Source organism: Zingiber officinale, chromosome 10B, assembly GCF_018446385.1.
Source record: "Zingiber officinale cultivar Zhangliang chromosome 10B, Zo_v1.1, whole genome shotgun sequence".
NCBI classification, from domain to species: domain Eukaryota; kingdom Viridiplantae; phylum Streptophyta; class Magnoliopsida; order Zingiberales; family Zingiberaceae; genus Zingiber; species Zingiber officinale.
Window position 1 is genome coordinate 53,690,718 of NC_056005.1, and position 6,000 is coordinate 53,696,717.

Genomic DNA, 6,000 nt, shown 5'->3' on the forward strand with positions numbered 1-6,000 from the left:
TTAATTACTTGTGTATATGATGAATGTTTAATTAAGTAATTAATTAGTGCCTAGCGATTAAGATTAGATCTAAATCGTGCACAAGATGCACCCTTACGATTAGATTAGATCTACATCGTGTACAAGATGCACTCTATCGATTAGATTAGATCTATTTCGTGTATATGATACAACATCATTTAGATTAGATCTAAATCACGACAACTCAAAATGCCTACCATGCCGTGATACCTACCACTACCTCGATCGCATGATGTTGTTGAATCGGCCAAAGCAGAGCAACACATACTATCTTGGTAGGGTACGGAGGGACAATCTTGGTCCCGCCTATCAACGCATGGGCGAGTTCAAACTCAATTAGATTGAGTATTCCTAGTTTACTCGGTTGGATCGAGTACAACTATAGGCATTTGTCCAATGGTTGGAAAGGTAGGACAAAATCACGTTTATATTAATTCTCAGGCGTATTAGCCAAAGCTAACTCAAGTTTTAATATAAATGCGGATTTCATCCTATAAACAAGAGTTGCATAGAGATGTAATTGGTAATCGTTACCTACCGATCATACTAAGTCTTGGGCGTATTAGCCAAAGCTAACTCAAGGGTTAGTATGATGTGGATCTTGTCCCACATGAATTATAGAATTCAATGGGAGCATCATTTAGTTAAAGGCCTAATTAAATGATTAAGAATATGATATTTATTTCTGTTGTAGATAACCATGACGTCAAATACGAACACCTTCTCCCTGCGATCTGTCCTTGAGAAGGACAAGCTCAACAGAGCAAACTTCCTAGACTGGTACAGGAACTTGAGAATAGTTCTCACTCAGGAACGTAAACTTTACGTTCTGGAGGCTCCTCCTGCCACTGCCCCGCGAGCTGACCGAGATGCTTTCAAGAAGCATCAAGATGACGCATTAGATGTGTCCTGTCTAATGCTCGCGACCATGAACTCTGAGCTTCAGAAGCAACACGAGTTAATGGGCGCTTACGATATGGTTGAACATCTTCGTCAACTGTATCAAGGTCAAGCGAGGCATGACACTGTTTCAGTGCAAGATGTCAGACGGGGCTCCTGTAGGCCCATATGTACTCAAAATGATTGGGTACATAGAGAACCTACAAAGGTTGGGGTTCCCACTTGGCCAAGAGCTGGCCACTGACCTGATCATGCAATCCTTGCCGGATAGCTACAGTCAATTCGTTCTAAACTACAAGCCACTGCCCGAGCTGCTTAGCATGTTAAGAACTGCTGAGCTAAACCTTAAGAAGGCTAAGCCCAACACTGTTCTGATGGTTCAGAAACATAAGGGCAAGGGCAAGCCCAAAGGCAAGGGAAAGTCCCAAGCCAAGGGCAAAGGCAAGGCACTGAAGCCGAAAGGAGGGGTCGCCAAGGAAGCTACCTGCTTCCACTGCGGTCAGATCGGGCACTGGAAGAGGAACTGCAAGGTATACTTGGAGGATCTTAAGAAGAAGCGAAGTAAGACTTCCACTTCAGGTATATATGTTATAGAAGTCAATCTATCTATTTCTACATCATGGGTATTAGATACTGGATGTGCTTCTCACATTTGTACTGATGTGCAGGCGCTGAGAAATAGCAGAGTACGAGTAGGCAATGGAGCACGGGTTGCTGTTGTTGTTATAGGGACTTACTTTTTATCTCTGCCCTCTGGGCTTGTACTAGAGTTAGACGATTGTTGTTATGTGTCTGCATTAACTAAGAACATTATTTCAGTTTCTTGTTTGGACAAGAAAGGTTTCTCGTTTACTATAAAGAACAAATGTTGTTCTGTTTATTTAAACGATATGTTCTATTGTAGTGCACCTCTGTTAAACGGACTCTATATTCTAGATCTTGAGAGCCCTATCTATAACGTAAATACCAAGAGGTTCAAGTCAAATGAAATGAACCAAACTTACCTTTGGCACTGTCGCTTAGGTCATATAAATGACAAGCGCTTATCCCAACTCCATAAGGATGGTTTGTTGGACTCATTTGATTTTGAATCATATGAGATATGCGAGTCATGCCTACGAGGCAAGATGACCAAGACTCCCTTTAGTGGGCACAGTGAGAGAGCAACTGATTTGTTAGGACTCATACATAGTGATGTATGTGACCCTTTCAATGTTGCTGCTAGAGGTGGTTATAGGTACTTCATCTCATTTACTAATGATTTCAGTAGATATGATTATGTGTACTTGATGACACATAAGTATGAATCCTTTGAAAAGTTCAAAGAATTCAAGAATGAAGTACAGAACTAGCTTGGCAATAGTATTAAGATACTTCGATCAGATCGAGGTGGAGAATACCATAGCCATGAGTTTCGTGACTACCTAGCTGAGTGTGAGATTCTATCCCAACTCACTCCTCCTGGAATGGTGTATCCGAAAGGAGGAATCGTACCCTATTAGATATGGTACGATCTATGATGAGTCACACTGATCTTCCGACATACCTTTGGGGCTATGCTCTAAACACGGCAGCTTTTATACTCAACCGAGTTCCATCCAAGGCCGTGATTAAGACACCATATAGGATATGGACTGGGAGAGATGCCCAGGTGTCTTTCATTAGGATTTGGGGTTGTGAGGCTTACGTACGACGTCAAGTCTCAGACAAATTAGGACCCAAATCGGACAAGTGCTATTTCATTGGATATCCCAAGGAAACTAAGGGATATTACTTCACAAGGTAGTTGTGGCAAAGACTGGGGTCTTTCTAGAAAGGGACTTTGTTTCTAGAAAGACTAGTGGGAGCGTGTTCGATCTTGAAGAAGTTCAAGATGCGAACAATAGCACTGATGCCTCGATGGAAATTGAACTGGAACAACAAAGTGTTGTGGTTGATGTTCCACAAGGAGTTGAGGAACAATAACCAGTTCAAGTAGACATTCCTCTTCGCAAGTCTGATAGTGTACGTCGTCAGCCTGAGAGATACTCATTTCTCTTGTCTGACCATGATGACGTTGTGCTCATAGAGGATGAGCGTACCACCTATCAGGAAGCTGTGATGAGACCAGATTCTGAGAAATGGCTAGAGGCCATGAGATCCGAGATGGAATCCATGTACACCAACCAAGTTTGGACTTTGGTTGATCCACCTGAAGGGGTAAAACCCATAGGGTGCAAGTGGTTTTTAAGAGAAATACTGACATGGATGGACTTATTTATAAGGGTCGCTTGGTAGCTAAAAGTTTCAAGTAGATTCATGGTATTGAATATGATGAGACCTTTTCTCCAGTAGCGATGTTTAAGTCCATTCGGATCATGCTTGCTATTGCAGCCTACCATGACTATGAGATATGGCAGATGGATGTCAAAATCGCGTTTCTGAATGGAAACCTGCTCGAGGATGTGTACATGACACAACCTGAGGGTTTTGTAGATCCACATCATACTAGTAGAGTATGCAAGCTGCATAGGTCCATTTATGGACTAAAGCAAGCTTCTCGGAGCTGGAATCTTCGATTCGATGATGCAATCAAATAGTTTGGTTTCATCAAGAACGAAGATGAACCTTGTGTCTACAAGAAGGTTGTAGGGGATATAGTTGTCTTCCTCATATTGTATGTGGATGACATACTACTCATTGGGAAGGACATCCCTATGCTTCAATCTATCAAGACTTGGCTAGGGAAGGACTTAGGTGAGGCATCTCGTATTCTAGGGATACAGATCTATAGAGATAGATCTAAGAGATTGCTTGGCCTAAGTCAGAGTACATACATTGACAAGGTACTCCTTCGGTTTGCCATGCAGAACTCCAAGAAGGGATTTCTGCCGATGTCACATGGCGTGGGTCTTTCGAAGACTCAAGGTCCCTCTTCTAGAGAGGAGAGAGACCGCATGGATCAAATCCCTTATGCCTCAGCCATTGGATCGATCATGTACGCCATGCTATGTACTCGACCTGATGTCTCGTTTGCTTTGAGCATGACGAGCAGATACCAGTCAGATCCAGGTGAAAGTCACTGGATAGCGGTCAAGAATATTCTTAAGTACTTAAGAAGGACTATAGAATATTTCTTGATATATGGAGGCAATGATGAGCTAGCTGTAAAGGGTTACAGTGATGCTAGCTTCCAGACCGACCAGGATGACTATAGATCGCAGTCGGGGTTCGTATTTTGCATTAATGGTGGTGCCACACCGAAGAGTTCAAGGGATACTGAGTGATTCTACAACAGTACATTGCTCGCATCGAGGCAAAGGAGGCATGATCCGCAAGTTCATCATCGAACTTGGGGTGGTTCCTAGCATTGTTGACCCCATTGAGCTCTATTGTGACAACAATGGAGCTATAGCACAGGCGAAGGAACCGCGGACCAAACACATACTACGGCGCTTCCATCTCATTCGAGAGATTATCGAGAGAGGAGATGTGAAGATTTGCAGAGTACCTACAGAGGCTAACATCGCAGATCCCATGACCAAGGCTTTGGCACAGAAGAAGCATGATGGTCACACTAGGTCATTTAGGCTTAGAGCCTACACTGATTGGCATTAGTGCTAGTGGGAGATTGTTAGCTAGAGCCCTAGAGCCAATCATTTGATGATTGTATTTTAGACTTATTGTATCATATTCTAAATAAATAAAGGCATTTGGATTTTGGTTATTTTACTTACTTGTATTGGTGCCAAATAAACTAAGTATAATAATGTCCTTGAGTAGACGGTTCTCACCTATATCAATCGGTTAGTTGTACCGATAGTGAGATGATATAGGTAACACTACTCTTAATCATTCCTAGTCGAGTATTAACATTCAGGGACAATGTTAATGTAATAAGACTAGCATGTAGGTCAACTCGATGACTTGATCTCACAACTCATGGATATAGAGATATCAAGTTGACACATTAGAGAATGTATACTGAATGACCCGCCATGAGAAAGTATCATGGATCGTTATATGAGTATCATATACTTTCTCATGTGACTATTAGTATGACTACTAGTCCTTAGACCTGATGTCACCATAGATCCCTACATAAGGAGTTATGTACTTTGGTTTCGTTAAACGTCACCCGTAACTGGGTGGACTATAAAGGCGATTACTGGGTATATAACAAATTATGCAGAGGGATGTGAGTGATGTAGATGGGATCTATCCCTCCTATATGACGGGAGAGACATCGGTATTCTTGATAGAGTGAGACCACGAAGTGCATGGCCATGCCTAAATGAGTCAATATAGGATATTGAGCTCATTTGATTTATTGAGTCTACTTGGAGTTCAAGATTTAGATTGGTCAGAGGATGACACGGTCTATGCCTCACGTTGACCAATCTTGATGTCTAGGATAGAAGGACACTTGTCATATATTGTGAGGAGTCACAATTAGTAGTCACAAGGTGATGTTGGATCTCGACATTCTTGTAACTTGGGTAGTAATGATGTGTTGCTAGATACCGCTCATTACTTATGCTCCTTAATGGGTTTAGTACATTGCCAACGTTACAAGAACCTATAGGGTCACACACTTAGGACAATTAGATGGAGATTAGGTTCATATGATGAACCAAGAGGATTAGATTCATTTGATGAATCAAATTGGATTAAGAGTAATCCTAATTGGGCTAACTTGAGTTCGACTCAAGTTGATTCATGTGTTCAATGAGTCTAATTTAGATTTTGACTCATTGAATTAATTTTAATTAAATGAATTAGATTCATTATATTAAGTTGGCTTGAATCAAATGGTTGGATTCGATCAACCATGGAAGAGATTTGGTCAAGTTTGACTTGACTTGAGAGGAAGATTAAAAGTCAAGTTTGACTTGACTTTATGCCACCTCATTGGTGAGTTGGCATTGATGTGGACTAATAATGTTACTCCACATCATCATTGGGTGCCACCTCATGGAAGTTACAAAGCCATTCTCTTTAATGGCTTCACATTAATGACACTTAATGCATTAATGTGGAGAGTTACACACATGATGGTGGCCGGCCACTTGAATGAGTAGAATGACTTTCATTTTGAAA